We start from the raw sequence: 23,151 nt of genomic DNA on the forward strand, positions 1-23,151 counted from the left end.
ACAAGGTTGGTTTCTAGGAGCCAAACAGTAACCATAACCTCATCTGTTAAGTAAACCGTTTAATGGGTTAAAGGCAAGACAAAACACTAACAGTGACAAACAGTCATAATGGAATATCGCCCTTTGAATTTTTATCCCTGGAATAATATTTTGACTTTTATCATGGGTCACGGTCACTGTGATATAATTGGTCCACACAGGATATATCTTATACAGCTATAAATATTCTTTTATCCATGAATGTGGGATGCTGCTAAATTACATTTTTTTGTAATCTATCCATAGCATAATTACATTCTTCCCCTTTTTACAACTCTCTGTTACGGCTTTAGTTAGCAATAAATTAGTCTTTGTTTGTATGAATTTCTTTTGTTATCTTTTTGATCTATTGCCATAATTGATTTTTTTTTCTGAATGACTATAAACTCTGTCAGCCTTGATTCCAGAATATAACTTGTATATTGTTGGAAGGCAAGTAGTTCTTAGAATGGCTTTCAGGTTCACTCTTAAGGAGGAGTATAATTTTTTCCTGTTGTTAGCCATGTTGGTGTCTGTTGGTGACTTGCATATAAGTAATTCTTACTCATGGCTAAATCTGTGTGTAAAGATGTTAATACCTTTAGCCAGAAGTTAGGTACTGCATCTAGGCCTGGAGTTTTCCATTTAGGAGTTTTTCTTAATTTTGTTTCCATTTCTATGGCCATTAATTCATTCCATTTCATATCCCCTACAATATGGCACCTTGTTGTTTCTTTTTCCTTCTTTTCTCCATTAAGCATCTTTGTTATGTTCCATAGGATCCTCATAAATACTTTCCTGTAGTGTTTCTATTCCTTTTTCTTTGTTTCACAATTATTTATAAAACCATTTTTCAATCATCAGTGGATTGGTTATTTTATATTTTTCCTTTATATTTATCTGCATACCTTCTAAGTTTTGTTTTTTTTTTTTGCCTCTGCTGACATTTTTAGTTTATTAGCAATAGTGTATGATAAATTCAGGTTTGTTTTGATACTGTGTGTTGCTTTTGCCATGTCTATCTTTCTAAGTATTTTTGATGGTCTGTTCTCACGTCTGTATTCTTCTAATAGTGTTCTTGTTTTAATTGATTAATAGTTTTCTCTTTTTTATGCTTTCTGGGTGACATTCTATGTATTCCATTCCTTTTCTTTGTTACTCTGCATTTTGTAGTAACAATTTATCTGTTAGTTTTGCTGCACAGTAATATATCCTATTTATTTCTGTTATATCACATAGATATTTCTTAATAGGCTTGATTGCTCTGTTCAACTGATGTATCAGTCTTCTAACATTTTGTGTATTTACTTTCTGTAATATATTCCTTTCATTTATTTTAATATGTCTATCCAGCTCCATTAAAAAAGCAGACTTCCTTTAGATCATGTTCTTCCAGGCTGAAAGTATCTTCTTTGTTCTCTGTTTCCAGCAAATATTGTACCCGAAAGTTCCAGAACATCTTCCTGTGACATATCCTTTTCAGATGTACCTTGCTTCATCTGCTGCAATCTTAAATGGGAATGCATTGGCCCACCACCCTGTAACATTACCTGTGTCAGAGTTGCCACTGGTTCCTGCTCCTTCCCTTATTGTGCATCTTCAACTGGACTTGTGTACCAGTCTCTTACAGAAGACTTCAGAGCATCACCATATGCCTCATGATCCACCTGCTGCTCCTTAATCTGGGGCCCCATTGTTCATGCTGTGATATTGCCTGTGTTGCTGTCCACACTAAATTTCTCACTTCCAGCATAATCCATAATATGAATTTCTGTTGTTTTAACTTCTACCTTACCAATCCCTTTATACATTTTCCCTTTGTGTTCTTATTTTTTGTATCGTGAAATTTTCCATATCAGGGTGCCTTTGTCTTTATTTCTCTTTAAATGTCTCTGAAGCTACATTTTCTGCATTGATCACTTTGTCTTTCTCCATTGCATATAAGAACCATATCAGATCTCTTTTTCTTTCCCATGTCCATGCTTTGTTTTATACCTTTTACAAAGCTCTCTTTTTTGTCCTTTACACTTCTTATTTCCTCTGTCACTTCTTTTTCAGGTGGCCCAATGTTTCTTTGTCTGTATCTTGTTCTTTGTTGATCTGTTCTATTAAAGAATATAATTTTTTTTATTTGTAGCTTTTGACAGTTTTTCTTCTGTGAGTGTTTTTCTTCTAATTTCTCTTTTAATCTTTCTGAATATCCTCCATCTGAAAATTCTGGGCTTCTTACATAACATTAAAAAATTCCTCTTTGTCGTCAGTAATCCATTTTGGCATCACGGTTGGACTGTAAGTTTTTGTGGATACTTATCTTAGTACCATTGGGGGGGGGGGGCATCTTCCCCTGAACTTGATCTAACCCTGGAATGTTTTCATGTCCTGAGGATTCCACAAGGGAGTTTTTTCTAGGAGATCTGATGAGATTAACAGGAGGATTAGCTAGCACCAGTGGGCAGAATTTTTATCCTGGGACCTGTGTACCTAGCCATCTGTTTTTTAACCTACCTTTCACCATACTATATAATATACAGTCTATATATCAGTGCTGTGTTGGTGAGATTTTGTGAAAACAGGGTTCACCATGTAAAGGTCCTCACACATACTTCAGGATGAATTCAGTTCTGGCAATACTATTTTCCTTGTCTTGCTTTTTCCATCCCTCTATTCAAACTAAAGACTATGTGCTGCTAATGAGTTTCATTCTGCAGTCCTTCATTTGACTCCTTTCATCTTCATTTCTGAGTATGCAACTGCAAACAGACCATTTAATCAGACATTGCTCCTCGGTCAGTCTGAAAAGTGTCACTTCTAGCGAGTGGAATTGAAACAAACAAAAGACTATGTAAGTGGAAATTGGAATATCATAACATAAGAGCAGTAAGGGGTTAATTATTTTGTTCTTTGCAGCATCCCAGTTATTAATTTATTTGAGATGTTATATTACAAAACTAGAAGTACTTATCTGCCCTAGTACATGAAATCCTCCAGAGAGCAATATATGCAGGGCTGCACAAGCTTTGCATTAGTATAACTGAGTAGGAATGAGGTTAAAAGTTAGCATTTAAAATGATCTTAATACAAAATAACACATCACTTTGTTAGAGTATGCAAATACCAAAAAAAATGTACCTGTCAGTATGGCAACAGCATACCATAATATATTAAAACAAAATGCTGCACACTTGCTGCATAGACATCCGACCTGGGTGTGATACTGTGACTTTAATTTGCATACTGTGTGAGTCTAAATTAGACATTCAATCTAACTAAAACCTGGCATTAATATATGGCTAGAAAAAAATTAAAGACTGGAGTTTTGTCTATTGGACCTGATGATATTAACAAGAAGATTAGCTAGCCACATAAGCAGTTCCAGCAATAAATTGTATTACAGATAACAAAAAGAATCCTATCTACCCTGTGCTAGTGGTATGTTATTTGGAAAAAAACTGAAAGGCACCAACAGTGAACCTGGGTCATGGTGCCAGTGGAATGGTAAGTAAAGGAAAATGCAGGCTGACACACTGAATCCTTTACATTACAGACCAATGGACAATATGTCTTATGTCAAATAACTGCTACATAATGGAGAAGGAAAGTGAATGTAGTACATGACAAATGGATATCCATATATAAGCATGGCTGACACTTTTCAATTGTGCTAATAATTGACTGATATGCCATCCATTATCACACATTTAGCTCCACATAACTGGCACTTTCCATATCTTTTTCTTGCTTACATTATACATTAAGACTACTTCTCAATTGTTATATTTTGGCAGGCTACATAACTAAACGTGTATCATATTTTTATTCTCCAGCTCGTGAAATGGACTTATAAACTGAGATTAAGGAGTAAATGGGTAACCTTCTTGTCCAGGATGGACAAATCAGAAAAGCATCAAGTACATATACACATAAATAATTATGTCTAATCCTGAAAGCTTTATATAAATAAACAATCTGCCCCACAAGTATCCATGAGCACACACACACACACACACACACACACACACACACACACATTCACACAGGGACGCATTCACAAACAAACACAACCACAAACATGCTGACGGGCATATGCAATGTCAGGGCACAAACAAACTCACGGCACATGTGTACACTCAAAGACACACACACACACACACACACACACACACACACACACACACACACACACACACACACACACACAGACACACACATACACGTGCACATACACACACGGGCACACACAGACATGCAAATATGAACTCAGGGAACATGCACATATGAAAACACACACACACACACACACACACACACACACACACACACACACACACACACATTCACACAGGGACGCATTCACAAACAAACACAACCACAAACATGCTGACAGGCATATGCAATCTCAGGGCACAAACAAACTCACGGCACATGTGTACACTCAAAGACACACACACACACACACACACACACACACACACACACACACACACACACACACACACACACACACACATTCACACAGGGACGCATTCACAAACAAACACAACCACAAACATGCTGACAGGCATATGCAATCTCAGGGCACAAACAAACTCACGGCACATGTGTACACTCAAAGACACACACACACACACACACACACACACACACACACACACACACACACACACACACACACACACACAGACAAGCACACACATACGTGCACATACACACACGGGCACACACAGACATGCAAATATGAACTCAGGGAACATGCACATATGAAAACACACACACACACACACACACACACACACACACACACACACACACACATTCACACAGGGACGCATTCACAAACAAACACAACCACAAACATGCTGACAGGCATATGCAATCTCAGGGCACAAACAAACTCACGGCACATGTGTACACTCAAAGACACACACACACACACACACACACACACACACACACACACACACACACACACACACACACACACACACACATTCACACAGGGACGCATTCACAAACAAACACAACCACAAACATGCTGACAGGCATATGCAATCTCAGGGCACAAACAAACTCACGGCACATGTGTACACTCAAAGACACACACACACACACACACACACACACACACACACACACACACACACACACACACACACACACAGACACACACATACACGCGCACATACACACGCGGGCACACACAGACATGCAAATATAAACTCAGGGAACATGCACATATGAAAACACACACACACACACACACACACAAACACACACACACACATACACGCACATACACACACGGGCACACAGACATGCAAATATAAACTCAGGGAACATGCACATATGAAAACACACACACACACACACACACACACACACACACACACACAAACACACACTCTCACCTATAATTATTCTAGAGCAACATCAGGCAGATCCATTTAGTTGTTTATTATTCTTTGAAAACAGTCACTTTCACATTTTCAGTCCTTTTACCAATAATGTCTTCTTTCAGCTTCCATACCTGTATACCACAAACATAGTCTCAGACAATATTTTTGATTACAGAAGATTACAAGAGGTATTTTCAACAAATGCCACATTGTATTGCCCTTTTTTCTTTTTGAAGTTTATCCACAGTTAGCTTTCTCCATGAGTACAAGAAGCTGCAAAAGCATGTGGACAAAGATACAGAAGGACACTTCACAAGATTAATAAGTTATCCCGCTACACACTCATATAATCACAGTAATAGCTTATGAATTTTCCTTAATTCATTACAAACATATGTTTACCTAGGGAGAACAGCAGCTTTCCATCTGCTAACGTAGGCAAGCTTTGGTAATGAGTAAGACAGAAAGACTGCACTCACTCAAAGCAAGCTTATTTATAATGATTGTTCAGTTAGCACAGTGGTTTAAGACTATATGTTACTAATGAGCTGCTTCTGTAGTCCAGGGTTTGATTTCCTCAGCCTTGCTTACTCTCTGGTGAGTCTATAAAAGTCTCATTTTGGATCAGTGCTGCACACTGGATAAAAAAATAACCCTTCATAAGCAATGTTAACAGTCACTTTCAAAATGTATCTAGAAAGCATTATTATTACCTAAAATAACATCATCAGGACATGACAGACAAGAAGTAAGACACAAAGTCCAACTTCAGTCATTTAGTTAGCACATGCATCACTAATATTCAGTGAACAACATGCACTTAAATTTTTTTGTCCTGTCACAGAAGGGGCAAACTGACTATTTTTGCAGAGCTCTAGGAAATAATTTGTACAAGGAGAAAATGGATATGACCACTTGTATTCCTTCACCAGTATTATGTTATTTAATTATTTTTCTATTTATTGCATTTATTGATCTAGAAAGTCTGATTGGACAGAGTCCCCTTTTCCACAGAGGGAAAAAAAACTCCAGATGATACATATTATAGATTATACATAGTGTAGAAAAAAATGCCTTTTTAAATGTTTACATAGTCTAGTGGCTAAAGATATTTTGTAAAAGTTTATACATTATATAGAAAAGCTATTCAACAGTATTTTGAAAAGGCTGCATAGTAATTAACCTTTTGCATATAGATAAGACACAGATGCAGATTATTGTTTTGAGCAAAGGAAGATGAGCATAACTCAATATACAAACATAAATTCCAGTGGACCAGTAGCATTGTATACTTCAGTAAGCAGTTTCATAATAAAGACAGAATGTTGCATAAAAGCAGAATCCCTTTATGCTTTATTTTTTTATTTTATTTTATTTTTTTGTTATTTGCTAGTCAGCAGCTGGTGTAAAAGACTAAAGACTCATCAAACAAGGAGAAGGACTAAAAGTAATTGAATGTGTGAAGGAGGAGGAGATGGGGGGTAAAGATTCTATAAGCGAATGCAAGAAAGATGAACTGAGTTGGAAAGTGTGTGGGGGTAGTAGTCAGTTATGGAGAGTGGGTCAGAGTACAGTGAAGAAAGATTGTGAGAAAGAGATGAGGAGGATGTGGCTGAAGGTTAAGAAGAACCGTGGAATTATGGCTTAGTCAGGGGGGGTGTTGGGAAGTGTTTGGAGTAGTACAATAGAGGCTAAGTATGTTTTGGTTTGGTCAGTGAGCAAGTTTTTAAATTCTAAAGAGAGAACCCAATTTCTGGTGTGTTTTCTTTACTGTATGTTGGATGTGGTAGACATTTTGTTTTCTTATGGCAGTCAAATTTTAAACTATTGTCAATGTAGATGCCAAGCAGCTTGGTGTGGGACAATTTCAGTTTTCGTGTTATTTACTGGTGAAAATCAAATCAGGGATTTTGGGTTTAGAGGTGCACCGGGGTAAAGAGAATGTTTGCTTTTTTGGGGGGACAAGTTAAGAAAAAGCAGTGAGCTGGTTTGCAAGACTTCAAATATTCTTGAACGATTTGTTGCAGGTTGTTAAGGTTTTGGGCATTACATATGAGGGTGGAGTCATCAGTGCACTGAATTATTGTGACTGATTTGGAGGCAGTTGGGAGGTTATTAATGAAGATGCTGAAAAGAATAGAGTGAGGAATGAGCCTTTGTGGGACACGTGGAGATGGAGAGAAAAGAGGAGAAGTCTTTATGCTATTTTACAGGGTGTGATCAGTTAGCAAGATAGCAATTAAACCACATGGTAGATGTTTCAAAAATCTTAGAGTTGAGAGTTTTTTGTAAGTGGATGGGGTATGAGACTTTGTCAAAGATTTTGGAAAGGTCTAAAAAGGAGGCAGGTAATAGCCTTCTTTCATTTCTATAGGTATTTACAGTATTAATGAAATGTAGAAGGGCTGTAATAGTATTTTGATGGGGTGGAATCCATGTTGGGAGGGGGAGCAGAGGTTATTTTTGGTGATGTGTTGGGAGAGCTGGGACTGAATGCATTTTTCAAGAATTTTAGATAAAGAAGACAGAATAGAAATAGGGTAGTTGTTACTAAGTTCAGTGTTATTTTTTTCTTTATTTTGTGGCAGACAGAGATAATCCAGAAGGTACAAGTGATGTCTGGTAATTCATCTGTGACCTAGACAGTGATAGGATTAACAAGAAATAGAGAATTATACCAGATAAAATCACTTCAGCTGGCAGATCTAGGAGACTCTCTCTCTCTCTGATAACCTTCCTGTGGAAGGAATAAAGATGCTTTGCTGAAATTTCTAGTAGTTTATTCAGTCAAGTAGATAGATGAACAAACGATCTTGTTCTACTAACTTTAGAATGACATTAGAACAAGAACACTCATCCAGCCATCTACTTAACTGAATAAACTACTTGAAACTTCAACAAGGCATCTTAACTACTCCCACAGGGAAGATATCAGGAAGACAGAGAGAGTCTCTTGGATCTGCCAGCCAAAGTGGCTTTATCTGGACTAATCATTTGTACCCTTTATTTAGTGGTAGGATATAACATTTTTCATAGAGCTGTGACATATACTTTTGAGATAAAGCAGTTTATGGGTATGGAAATTGGACAGGCTATAGACTGGGCAGCCATTTGTAAATGTTTATTGGGAGATTGTTGGGGGCTAGGGTGGTGGGTTTTTGTTTAAATAGTAGTCTTTAATGGTTGAGGTGGGAATTGGTTGCAATGAGAAGGTGGTAGAGTCACAGGTGTTGCTGGGGATGGAGGGATGTTTGGAGGGGTGCGGTGTTTGATTAGGGATATGACTGAATTTATTATTTGCATATTAAAGATAGTGGTAGTGTTTTCTGTGTTGTTGGGCACTCTGAGCTTAAGTTGGCTGGCATGACCTGATTTGAAGATTTTGCTAATAGTTGACCAGAATGCCTTGGGGTTTTAAGTTTTTTTGGACAGTAGCTTAGAAAAGTATTTTTGGTACTTACTTATTATCAAAACCACATTCCAAACAACTCAATAATACTTAAGTAGCAATAGCCATAGCTTGCAACCTTCCCTTTCTAAAATGAGGAACACTCCCTGACATACTCATACCTCTCAGCCTCTTAGCTCAAGGAATCTGGACAAAACCGTACATAATTGTGGGATGAAGGCCCAGAAATAGGGATAGATTTTAAACAGTCCTCTTACAAACTTAGAAAGTAGCTAGAATAACATGGCTTGTATTAAAATGCATTTTTCTAAATGATATAAGTCTGAAAATCAACTGTGTGTCATTATATAGTAATTTCATTCCTTAGATCATCCATGCAATTAGCCAGAAAAAAACAAAATTTTATAAGGAACAGACCAAATTTTGTAAGCGAAGATCTGGACATTCTGTAAAAATCTGTGCAGTTAACATACTATAGGTTGTGGCAGAGTGTCTTCTACTAGCTCTGATACTCCATCTCACACTTCCACTACCAAAACACGACCGTGACCATAATGCAGGCCTCTGTGGCCAAATCTCCCCAATACATGTCTCACTGTTCCCACTACATCCACTCATTTCCTTTATGCTGTCAGTGCACTCCATACAACATGACTACACTTTATTTGTTGAATGTATCATTCACCCTGTACACTTGTGCGACAATATTGTACTCCAAAGAGCAGAAAGGAAAAAAAGAGGTGGTACAAATGTGGTTGCGATAATATGTAAGTATCGTATTTTTTTATCTATTTTGATTTTGTATTTAGTGTGGTTTCTAAGTAGTCAGAATATTTGCAGGGTGTTTTGTGTTTTACTTTTGATTCAGGAATTCTAGGCCTTGTCTCTGAGTTGCATGATTAGATGCTTTATGGTTCTGGTCAGCCAAGAGGTTATTATGGGCTTTATACATTTTATTCTGGGGAGGACAAACTATTTAGAATGTTAATGAAGTTACTTAAGAATTCTGTAACAGTATTATCTAAAGATCCTTTAGATGTTGCCAGTTACAAAGCTGTTGGTTCTGGAGAAATGTTTCTTTTTGGAAGTGGATAAGATTGCATACTTTATTAAGGAGCTGCGGTTAGGGGATGTAATTTTGAGCTCTGATGACAAAGGTAGGGCAGTGGTCACTTAGAGCATTAGAGAGAGCCATAGCAGAATCAGCTGTTAGGGGAGGAGGTGAGTATCCAATCAAGCAATGAAGCTTTGTTGGTGTTGTTTGTGTAGTGATTAGGAGAGGTAATTAGTTGGGTGAGGCCATACAGATTAAAGGCATTTTGAGGATAATCACAATTGACAGCTAGCCAGTTGATATTGAAATCTCCTAGAATTATCTTTTCTTGTGGGATATTAGAGGGGACTCAGGATAGAAATTATTTCCCAGTACTGATGTTATTTCTAGGAGGGATGCAAATTCCTGTTATAGATAGAAATTTGTGTCAGTTTAGCTTCACTATATCACTAATGATTATGGGATTATTAAATGTTGGGATTGAGAGAGGGAAAAGGGTAAGTTACAGTGTACTTTTATATAAGACGGCTATGCCCTCTGATTTTTTTTTGTTTTGCCTATCTACACTTAGTATGTCATAACTAGATGGTAGATTTCTTCATCTTTAATATGGGTCTTTAACCAAGTAGCAGCGGTGGTGCAGCAGTAGCGTTGTTGCCTCACAGCAAGAGGTTCTCCCATTTGATTCTCGGCTGGAGTGCTGGGAATGCCTTTGGTGTGGAGTCTGCATGTCCTCCCCATGGTTGGGTGGCATTCAAAAGGCATGCGTAAATGGGCATGCCTTCACTGAAGGTTGGACGTCGAGCTGGCACCTCGGCATATGTGAAAATCTACTGCCAATCATTAGCGGACCAGAGTTCCGCTGTGGTGACCCCTAACCAGGAAAAGCCGAAAGACAACAATAACAACAACATTAGTTTGTCAGGAGATTGTTGGGATAATGCTATTCATACATTATTATAGCAATAACCCATGCCTGGGTGTGGGTAATGCTGGATTTACCCACAGTTGGCGTGGTTTGGTCACGAGGGTGAAGCCCGAGTGGCCAAATAAAGCCAACTGTGGGTAAATCCAGCATTACCCACACCCAGACATGGGTTATTGCTATTATACAATGACATTATTTAAGAAAAAATAATTACTTTTCTTAAATAATGGCATTGTATAATGCCTCCTTGCTGCCCTTCCGCAGCTGTCTGGTGTTCTGCGGCAGTTCTGATGTACTGCACATGCTTATGCCTATGCAGTACATCAGAGCTGTGGGCAAAAGCAACGGAGAAAGCAAGATCTCCATTGCTTTTTACTGTTTCGCTATGTTAAATGGGTTTAACATAGCGAGACAGCTTTAAAAAAAGCAAAGGAGAATCTCTGTTGCTTATTTTAATGCTGTCTCGCTATGTTAAACCCATCTAACATAGCGAGACAGTTTTGAAAAAAGCACCGGAGAAATCAAGATCTCCGTTGCTTTTTACACACTGTTTCGCTATGTTAAATGGGTTTAACATAGCGAGACAACTTTAAAATAAGCAACGGAGATCTCCATTGCTTATTTTAAAGCTGTCTCGCTATGTTAAACCCATTTAACATAGCGAGACAGGTTTAAAAAAAAAAAGCAACGGAGAAAGCAAGATCTCTGTTGCTTTTTACACACTCTCTCGCTATGTTAAAGGAGTTTAACATAGCGAAACAGCTTTAAAAAAAGCTACGGAGATCTCCGTTGCTTTTTTTAAACCTGTCTCGCTATGTTAAACTCCTTTAACATAGCGAGATAGTGTTTTAAAAAAGACTTATACTAATGGAAAAAGTCCGGGAGACCAGACCTTTTTCCATTAGTATAAGTCGATTTACAACGTGCACGCTGACCAATCAGCGTACACGTTTTGGAATATTAATGGGGGGACATGGTATAATGCAAATGTTTTGCATGTTCAGGTACACAAAGAGGATGTCTGACAGTTGAAATAGGTATATTTGGTTTTGGGTCAGTGCTGGAGTTGGCAGTGGAAGGTCTTGGATTGGGACGTATATTATCATCTAATGTTAATTTTATAGGATAAGGGTTTACATTGATGGAGTGTGGGCTATAGAGTTTTTTTTGGGGGGTGTATTTTTCTCTTAAAGTTTGTAGAGTCTGGATATTAAATATGAAGTAATGAATGAAGTAGGTGAGGTAGATTGAGTTATTGAGGGTTCTGTTACAGCCCTGTTTGTCTTAATAAACTGAGTAGCTGAAAAATTGATTGTGGTGGGTGAATATGGTCTGGATAGATGTGGCTGGGATGGGAGGTCAGTTGGGCTAGGAAAGAAAGAGTTATCAGGACTCATAGGTATATTAAGGTCATGGTAGAATGAGACTGAGGGTATGTGATGGTGTGGTAAAAGGTTAATTAATAGTCGAGGAGAGATTTTAAGTTTATGTTATATAGATGTTTGATTTAATTAGCTATTTGCCTAGATGAGCTTGACTCTGACTTTGGATATATAAGTTTAGGCTATGTGGAATGGGTGGGAATTGGGGGCAGGCTATGAGAGTAAAATGATCCCGTGCACAGAGAGGGCAAATGGAGCGGGTTAGTCCAAGCAGGAAGATAAATTCATAAAAACAATCAGTAAAGTGGCTCAGAACTGAAAGTGATTTCATAAGTATCTGGGACAAAGGAGAAATGAAGTTTAATGAAGGGAAACAGTGGACTGCTAAAAACAATCAATGCAGTAGAGCTGGAATGAGAAATCACAAATGAAGATGCTGTGTTCGAAGACAGTGGAGCAAAAAGAGTGAAAAAAGTTTGCTGTTTTGGGTGGCCAAAATATATAAGTTACATAAAAATATTGCTCTCAGACAGATATACCAACTGCAAATCAGAGATTCCTGGATTTTGTAAACACAAACTCCCTGGACTAGATAGTCAACACACCAAGCAGTGGTGCAGCCATCCTGGTTCTGGTACTCACTAATATGGGAGAGTGCTGCACACCCCCTACTGTAATGCCTTCCTTGGTAAGGTCAGACCATAAAATGGTCTTCTTTGAAGTAAAAATAAAACCTGGATCCCCAGCTCAACCAGGAATATTCGGGAACTATTCTAAGGCTACCCTCCTGCGATTAAGTGAGAACATGGCAAAATGTCAAGCCCCTATAAACCCTAAGAACACTTCTGCCTATGTAGAACTGTTCACAGAAACTATGTACAAGCATGTTTATAGCTGCATAGAGGCAGCTGTACCCACCAAGAAGAAGTACAGAACTAACTCAAAAAACAAGCCATCCTGGTGGAATCACAAAATCAATTGGATGTATAACAGGAGGAAGAAAATCATGGCAAAAATTAGGAGGTGCAGCATGCAGAAGGATGAAAACACTCTCATCAAACTAAACAAAGAACTCAGAGGACAATTAAAGTCTACCAAAGATAAATTGAGGTAAGTCTGGCCTCCCAGGCCAAGGACAACCACAAAGCATTTTTTAGCTATGTCCGCAACCTCAAAGGCAATACACAATTGTGTGCAGAGCTCATTGTAAAAGAAGACACCTATACTGGGCCAGAAGATATAGCAAACCTCCTGGATGATAAATTCAGCTCCAGCTTTACTCCTCTCTCCCCCCCTCAACCTTCCCTCAGGAAATATCATCAAATATAACTCCTACTATCACTAGGGAACAGGTCCTTAATGCTCTCTCTATGACCAAGAACACTGCATCAATGGCCCCAGACAATATCCCAGGATACCTTCTAAATAGCATGAAACATGACCTATCAGGGCCTGTGGAATTACTATTTAACTGTAGTCTCCAAACAGGCTTTGTACCTCATGAATGGAGAAAGGCAACAGTATTCCCTCTGCACAAAGATGGGCCATCTACAGACCCTGGAAACTTCAGACCCATAAGTCTCACTAGTCTTATATGTAAAGCCATGGATATTATCACAGAGATGCATCAACAGAGATATAATAAACCTCCAGAAACTGGACCTAACCCAGTTTGGTTTCATCAAGGGCAGATCATGCCTACTCAGTCTGGTGGACTTCTTTGAGAAGGTCACCAAAGAAATGGATGAGGGCAAAATCATTCACACTGCCTACCTTGACCTGGCCAAGGCATTTGACTCAATACCACACTCAGGCATTGTTGACAAACTCATGAGGTTAGGTACAAACCCGTAAGTCACCTGGTGAATAGCCAACTGGCTCACAGATAGGACCTAGGAAGTTAGAATTGGGGAGTACACCTCTACAAAGAGGCCAGTCACAAGTGCAGTCCCTCAGGGATGAGTCCTTTGACTGCTCCTTTTTGACATTTACTTCTCTGAAGTCAAGGACAATGTCAGTGGTCTCTGGCTGACTAAATTTGCAGATGATTGCAAATTAGGAGCTGGCATTGACTCTCATACTGACACAAATGTTCTACAGGAGGGGCTGACACGAACAACCTGTGTCAGAGCCATGGACTAAAACTAAATGGCAAGAAATGCATAATAGTATCCTTTGGGAAGTCATCCATCCCTTGTAACTATCATATTGTCAACACACCCCTTAGAGTTGACCCACTAGTCAGGGACTTAGGGACACACATAGATAGTAATCTACGCTTTGATCATCACATGTCTACAGTGGTGAGAAAGTCATTTTATGTTGTGCAACTTATAAACAAAGGTATGGCATCTAAGTCCAAGGAAGTCTTTGTTCCACTGTATTTGGCATTCATCAGACCTATCATTGAGTACAATGCACCCTTTGGTATGTACCTAACCATGCATATCCAACAATTGGAATTCCACAGACATTCCTCACTAAAACAATACAGGGTATAAGTAATATGTTCTATGCAAACTGCCTCAAGGCCTTATCCCTGTATTCTGTCTCCTACAGGCTTTTGAGCGGAGATCTATGCCTGGCATACAAGGCATTGTCAGACCCCACTCTAATGGACCTCCTGCATATCCACAAAACAAACAGTATCAGAATTACCCATTCTTAAGACTTAAATCTTGCCTGTGATTTAAATAGGACCTGCTGGAGAGACAGGTATTTATCCCAGAGACTACCCCTATCTATGGAACAGGCTCCCCATCCATGTGAAGCAGAGTTCCTCCCTAATGCAATTCAAGTGCAACTGGAGCAATTGGATGGAAAACTGGAAATTCATCCCTGGTTTGGCACCTATGTCTCTAATGCAAATAAGTAACCTGTAAATGTTTCATCTCCCAGGCCCATGCTTACACGTATCAAGGGTATCAGAACTTGTCAGAGATCTGGGATACATGGCTAGGCTTAAAAAAGCCCTTGTGGTCATTAGCCTAGTAAACGCCTATGAACCTATGAATTCTAGTTACTTGCAGAAACACTTCTACAGAAAAATAAAAAAATAGTTTTTTCTACCTTAAAGGGGAGTATGAGTATACTCAGTGGTGATTGGGCACAAATAATGGCACAGAGCTGAAAGTGGTTTAATAAGTACAAAAAACAACGACAGCTCATAAGTAAACCGGGCAAGACAGAAAATATGAAAACAGCAAAAAAATAAAAGGCCTGGAAAAGTAGGAATGAAGTAAAAGCACTTTATTCCAACTAAATAGACAATCACAAAGCTTTCAGGATCAACTTTTTATCAGTATGTAAAAAGGAAGTCAGTATCTTCATTTAAATATCCAATTCAATTCATTAACATAATCACATGAAACAGTTCTAAAAAATCACAGTCAAAATTAAAAACATATATATAATGCATGTGTATACATAAAATAAAAAAATAAATAAAAGAAAATGGTAAAGCACACCTACGTAAAATATTATTTTAAAGTTGTGTTTTTTTTCAAAACAGGTTTGATATTAACTGCTGTGTTCAAACCTGGGAAATAATCTGCTTCTAAGAGTGTAATCCATAAGTACTCATAAACGTTATATCATTTTACTTCATCCCTATGTTTACAGGCCTTGGATTTTTTTTTTTTTGCTGTAGCAGTTTAATAAGTGTCTGGGACAAGGAAAAAAGAAATATATAACTTTTTGATTCCTCACAAGTATATAGACATGGCTGACATTTGCAAGCAAAAAAGGTCCAAAGCAAGAAGTTGTACAATAAACATATAGATTGTAAAAGGAAAGATCCAGAACTGATCTCCAAGAAAGTGCCTGAAACATTCTGGAACAGAAGCCCTTTCCCTTTTATCTAAAGGTACTGATTCTATGACTTCTAGAATGAGTAAGTGATGAAGAACCTGAGGAAAAACTCTGATTTGAAAGATGGTGAGAAATTCCCCTGAAAGAAGGTATTTGTATTCAGGGCCAAGTGTATCACTCCTGAATCACTCTTAGCACGCAAGAGTCTGAATCAATCTATTGCCAAAGGAGCATGTAAAGAGCCAGTTTCTGGGACATATTTTGAGAGATAAGGGCAAGAGGGGAGGATATGGGGGGGTAGAATGCTGGCATAATCATACTGAAGCATTAGACTGTTCTATTTTTGGAAGTTATCCTTATGTCTTGTTGCTGTCCTCTTGCCATCTCTTTTTTTGGCTCTGTGTTTGCCATATTTATTGTTTTTTTTTTTTTTTTTTTTTTAAGGAAAAGATGATTTGGAAAATTTGTAAAGGGAGGATAAAAAATCTTATACACTTCCTGAATTTCCCTCTTTTATCAAGTTGTTTGAAGACCTAAGTAGCAGAAGGGCCAAACAAAACATACTTATCTAGAGCAGAATTCAAAATGTTGGACTTTGCTTAATCAACAAAGTTTTGGTTACATACTGGCAAATCTCTTCAAAACTGTAACAGTAGCAGTATCTGTACAATCATGCACTCTGTTCAAAGCATGTTTAGATAATTGGGAAATGTTAGAAGCAATAGAATTAAGAAATGAGCTATCCAGTAAAGGAAGAGAGGCAGAGTGCTCCCACAATCTGTCTGAATAAAACAGTAAACCTTCACATATGTGTATGGTATCTGATAATTATATAAGCTAATGTAGAAGAAAATAAAATTCTCTTACCAGATCTGTCCAGTACCTTGCCTTATTTGTCCACCCATTGTAGAGGTAGACATCACTGCTGGCACTAATCTAAGATGAGAAAACAAAATGCTGTTAGTTTGAGGTACTTTAAACAGTATCTGCTCTTTTGTGGACTGAAGGTTGCGAGTCAAGATTATTATAGGCAGCATTAAGCACATCATTTAAGGATGACAAAATGGTATGGATGGGTGTAGTATAAGGTAGATCCACTTTTAATATATTATAATACCTTATCAATTCAGGGGGTACATCCACCTGCTCTCACAGAAATACCACATTCATTCTAGAACTAATCTGACAGAAAGTAAATTCCTCCAAAGTGGATGGAAAGGATAGAGTTTCCTCTAAATCAGAGTTAAGGGCTTATGAATCTCCAAGAGAAGAGACCCTGCCTCTGTCTATATCAGACTCCTCTGATAGAATTTCCTAAGGAATTTTTTTACTGGCATTGCTCTCAAGTAAGGATTTCTGGGCACCAGAATTAACAGTCTGTAATAATTGCAAGGCTAAGGTTAGAAAATCATCTTTTCTAACATATACCACGTCTTCAGATGAGCAAAGTCTAACCTTTTGTTTTTTCTTTGCAGGAAACACCCTGACCAAAGACAAACTAGGAGATAACAGCTCAGCTCCATCAAGATTTTTTTCCCTGACTGCCCCAAGAAGCATCCCACTGAGTGTCTTTCTGACCCAAAGAAGATAGTTCACCCATGCCCATAATGGCCACTGGAACAGCCAGAAATGTTGTGATTGACCCCTAGTCTACGTCATCTGAAAGAACTACACCAGATGAACCTGCAGAATAAAGTGAGTGGCCAGAGGAACAATGGATAGCCATTACAGGTTCACCCATGAATGGATGAGGCAATAACAGAGCCAGTAGTAATAGCTAGGGCCTGCTTATTGTGTTGTTTATTCTCTTTAGATACAGCAGGAGAAGAGCCAGCAGGACTGGAGTAAGTATCCATGCTGCAGGTGAGGATGAGGCCTGAAAGCTGGAATAAGTCATTCAGAAAGTAAGTTGTGACAGAAGTGTACACAAGCAAGACACACACACATACACGTGTGCACACACACACACACACACACACACACACACACACACACACACACACACACACACACACACACTTACCCATTGTCACACAGTCCTTTCTTCTTTAAATGTAACAGAAAAAATTAGTAAAAACCCTGTCAGAAATAAAGCAGTTGTCTACAATGAATGCTGACAACAAAGATAACAGGTAGGTAGTCATGAAGTGTACACAAGCACTAGATTTATTTATTTATTTATTGACATTTGTTGACCGGGAAAGTCCACTGGGCCAGAAAGTCCCATTTTTGGTGGAGGCCCGGGGAGAAAAGCTCCAGAATTACAGACAATTTTAGATTACAATTTATACATTATAAAATGTAAAACAAAAATAAAAAGGCCAAACAATTTTTAACATTTTTAAATTTCTGATTAGACAGTATTAATTGTAGCAATCACAAATGAAGAAATCTTAGACATAAGGTTGACATGAACCAAGTAGGACTTTTACAATCAGTATGGCTTGGTCTAAGAAAATTAAGATTGAATGTAACAAAAATATTTTATAGATAGTAAAAGTTCAAATAAAATAGTAAAAGTTAAAATATATAGTACTAGAGGGGTCACAGAGGCTTACAGAGGGGAAAAGATTGAGTATTAGGGGGTATGGATAAGTAGAGTAAGTAGCAAAAGCTAATTTAAGGCAGTTTATTCATAATATTACAGGAACAGACTTGGTTATTGAGGTATAGTTCTTTTACTGATTTTCTGAAAGTTATTATTGAGTCTAGTTGAGTGATAGAGTGAGGGAGGGCATTCCATAGTTTAGCAACTGCATGGGAATAGAGGCATTGTCTGGCTCTTTTGTTGGGTTTAGTTACAATTAGAAGTTGTTTTTTGGAGGATCTAAGGTTATGATTTGGGGTGTATGCTGTATTATTGATTGAAGAGATGGGCAGTAATTAGGGTTATATAGCAATTTGTGGGTAAGAATAAGCTAGGTAAATTGTAGGTAATGGGAGAAATCAAGTCAGTTTATAGATTGATTAGCCAGTTTATAGATAAATGTATATGGAATATTTTTTATCCATTTAAAACATTTCCCCATGCTTCATAACTCACACAGTATCTAAAAGTTTACATAACTGGTTTACTTTTACCACAAAATAACCCATAAAGAACAAAATAAGCCTTTGTCTAAAAATAGTGGTTCCTGACAGGAAACTTTGCAATATTGTTTAATAAAAATAACTATTATTTTCTTAAAAGAGTAATAATTTCTTTCTGGAAGGGCTCCTCATGGAGACTTATCTGTAAGAAATGAAGCGCTGAAGCTAATTGCTGCTCCTGCAGAACCTCAAAGCTGCTTTCACTTAAGGCAACAATAAAGTAGTGAAAATATATTCATTCTTACTGCTGATTTCCCTCCACTAGGCTGTCCAATCAGTAGTCAAAGTGAGGATGTAGGTGGGAGCTGAATCATTGTGAAGCTGGCTAATTGCATCTTAGGCTGGATATAGCCTATATAGCCAAAAGTCTACTGCAACAGTGAGAATGATGAACATCTTGGAATAAATGTCCTCATTATAAATGTGGATATAAAATGAGTTTTAAGAAGATCCTGAATTAATATTCTGGAAATAGAATTGCCTTATTTGTTAAGTGCAATCAAGTTAATGTTGACGTGTGCCAAACCCATGCATAATTTTCATGAACTGTACTCTGTCTTCAGTCAGATGGCTAACTATAAAGAAAGGACCATCTTTCAGTGTATTTACTGTATCAATTCATTGCATTGTCAGTCTTACCCATTTTTGTTGACCTTTGACTTTACTCAGCATAATGTCTTTTGCTCATGATCTTTTTCTTCAGTTGATATGTTTGAAGTACGAAAGTCAAAGTTTTGCCTTCGAATTTCCAGGGAATATGGTTTTATCTCCTCCAATATCAACTGAATGATTTTGACAGTCAACAGTATGTGCAGTAGTCCTTGCCAAAACTACAATTCAAAGATGACAGTTTTCTTCCTGTCTTATTTCTTCAATGTCCAGCTTTCACATCCATGTAACGTTATTGAAAATACTATAACTTGGACAAGTAGAACCTTTACATGCAAAGGCAATTCTCTGGCCTTGAAGATCTTATCTAAATCCTTCATGGACTTTCAACTAGGAGCAATGGTTTCTTCTGTACTTGCCTACCTCCCTGAAGATGGTTATCAGCTGCCACAAGCTCCTCTCCTTATTTACAAGGTCTATCAAATGTTGCAGACTCCCGTAGGGCTCAACCCAAACTCTTTCCATGTATGTGAGGAGATAAGGGACACCAGTGCAGTGTCATACTACTGGTACTGTTGCTAGAGAGTTTGCCTTACCCCCTCCTCCAGCAGCCTTGTGAGCTCTGCAATGACTGCCCTTAGGATTTCATGCATATTTCCACTCATGTGCAACCTTCTGTACTAGTGGTATACTTCTTGCAGTATGGAGCTCACCTGGTTACTAATATTGTTATTGCAGTGAGCCTCGAAAATCTCCCTCCCATCAGGATGAGTGAGTCAGTATCCACTGCTCAATCCCATCCTCCCCAACCCAGCCCCTGTGGCAACCATGCCACTAGTAGAAAATAGGCTGGCTGGGTGGCTAGATATGGGTCCAGTTGAAGAGCTATTCTTTTTTTGGATTTCTTGACTGCTTGTCATTTCATTAGTGATCCAAGCAGTCTGAAGTTGTCTAACACTTTCTGTTTTTTTTTTCTATTAAAGATACATTTATTAACTTTGCCACTTGTCAGAGTCTAATGTCTTCTTGATACTGAGGAGCAAACTCATTTTATTTATTTATTGCCATTTATTAACCGGGAAAGTCTGATTAGGTCAAACACGGCCCATTTTCAGCAGAGCCCTGGGAAAAAAGCTCCAGTACAAAGACAATCAAAAACATTAGATAATTACAAATGGGGGAAATATAAAGTAATTTACATTTTATAAAATCATAAAACTGTATCAGTCAGTGCATTCAAGTAAAATGTTATACACAAGGTTAGCAAAGACTGATATTTTCAATTTCAGGATAAGGGTATTGTATGAGTTAAAGTATGATGATGACAACAGTGGCCTAGAGGCAGTGCCCATGATAGGCAGTGGTGCATTGATATGTTTTGAAATAGAGAATGGTAATTGAGTATGCAAGCATGATAATTTGGTGCAGAGGTAGGAGTTTAGGTGAGCCAGGAGAAAGGAATGAGGAGGGAAGAACACAGACAGTTATTTTTTTTGGTTGGTAGAAATAAATGATGATAGAGGTGGTGACAAAAAAGGAAGGGGGGTTTGTGAAGAGAGAGCTAGAGGAAAGGGATTGGTATAGTTTAAAGGGTTGAAAGAGGGAGCAAAAGGGGAGAGAAAGTAAGCTATAGTTTTTAAAGAATGAGAGGAGGGAGTGGAAGAGGAGTACGGGAGGGATTACAAGCCCTTGGAGTTTAGGTGAAAGTGAGTTGAAAAATAGTGTGTAAGGTGTGAGAAAAAGGGAGTAGTGGGGAAAAACAGAAAACGAGGAGTGGAAGAGCTCTGAAGCATGTGTGGAGTTTAGGTGGAAGTTAGTTGAAAACTAGTGTGTGTGGTGAGAGAGAAAGGGATTAGTGGGGAGGAAACAAAAGGAGTGGAGCATAAGAGCTTTAAAGTGGGTGTGGGTGAGAAGTATAAAGTAAAAAAAGAGGGACCAAGGAAAAATTAATGCTGAAAGTGTGTGTGTGTGTGTGTGTGTGTGGGGGGGGTCAGGCAGCTTAGTACAATGGCAAATATGTTTGTTGAGAAGGAAGTTTTTTATGGTGTGTTTGAAGTTGTTAAGGTTTGATGTGGCTCTAATTTCCAACAGTAACACATTCCAAGTTTGACTATATGGAGGGAGTATATTTGGCCTGCTTTTATTTGGTCTATGTAGACTTAGAAGTTGTTTATCTTCAGAGCACAAGGTCCTGGTTGGTATATAGCTTTGGAAGATGGATTTTAAGTTGGGTCAGTTTTCTGGTATAAATATTATTTTATGGGCAAATGCTAGTTGAAGGTAGTTGAGATGATGGTGGAATTTGAGCCAGTTGACTTTTGTGAGTGCTTATATAGTGATAGTTATAGAAAGGTACCGAGATTGCAAATTTAGCAGTCTTATTGTAGCAAGATTCTAGTTTGTTTGTTAGTGTGATTTGAAGGTTTGTAACTATAGGTGTAACATATAACAATGAGAGAAGGAGGTAGGTGGTAACCAGTGTCAATTTGGTGCTTGAATTCATAAATTTCTTGTAGCAGTACAGCATACCGAGTTTGCAGTGGTTTTTTTTATTAGATTGTTTATGTGTTGTTGATAAGCAAATTTGTTGTCTATAGTAATGCCTAATAAGTTTGTCTGTGAAATAATTTCTATTTCTGTTTTATTTAGTGAGTCTATTGTTAATTATTTTGGAGGGGGGTTTTCATTTAAATAATTGAAGTTTTGTTATGTTGGGGTTGAGTAGTAGTCAAGAGCTGTTGAGCCAGGTTTCTATGTGGATGAAAGCGTCTTGGGTTATTTGTCTGAGTTGTTCAAAATTATGAAAGGAGGAGATGATGGTAGAGTCATCAGCATATTGTATCAGTGAGATTGGGAAGAGGCAGAGTGGAGGTTGCTTGCAAGGATATTGAAAAGAAGGGGGCATAGGATAGATACTTGGGATACTCCTGTTTTATTTGGGAAGAATTGTGAGAGAATGCCTTGCCATGTTACAGATTGTTGCTTATTTGTTAGATAGCTGTTGAACCATTGTTGAGATAATGGAGAGAGTTGTAGAGTGACCAGTTGCTGTAGGAGGTTTGGGTGTGAGACTGCATCAAAGGCTTTTGAAACATCGAAAAATAGAGCAGAGGTATACTGGCCAGCATCTCTTGCCTTGTTTATTTTTTCTGTGCAGGAGACTAGTACAATTGATGTACTATGTGTGGGTCTAAATCCATGCTGAGATGGAGTAAAATTATTGCTTATGAGGTGATTGAGCAGTTGCATGTGTATGCATTTCTCTAGGATTTTTGAAAGGGGGATAGAATGGTGAAGGGTCTGTAGTTTGCTAGTTTGATTGATATACCTCCATTGTGTAGAGGGGTTATAATGGATTTTTTACAGAGGGTTGGGATATAGGATTCTGTGATGAATCTGTTGATCAGTATGCTAATGGGATATGAGATGGCATAAGTGGCAAATTTTAAGTAGTCTGT

This window comes from Protopterus annectens, chromosome 11.part0 (genome assembly GCF_019279795.1).
Source record: "Protopterus annectens isolate FY-2018-M chromosome 11.part0, PAN1.0, whole genome shotgun sequence".
Classification (NCBI taxonomy): domain Eukaryota; kingdom Metazoa; phylum Chordata; order Ceratodontiformes; family Protopteridae; genus Protopterus; species Protopterus annectens.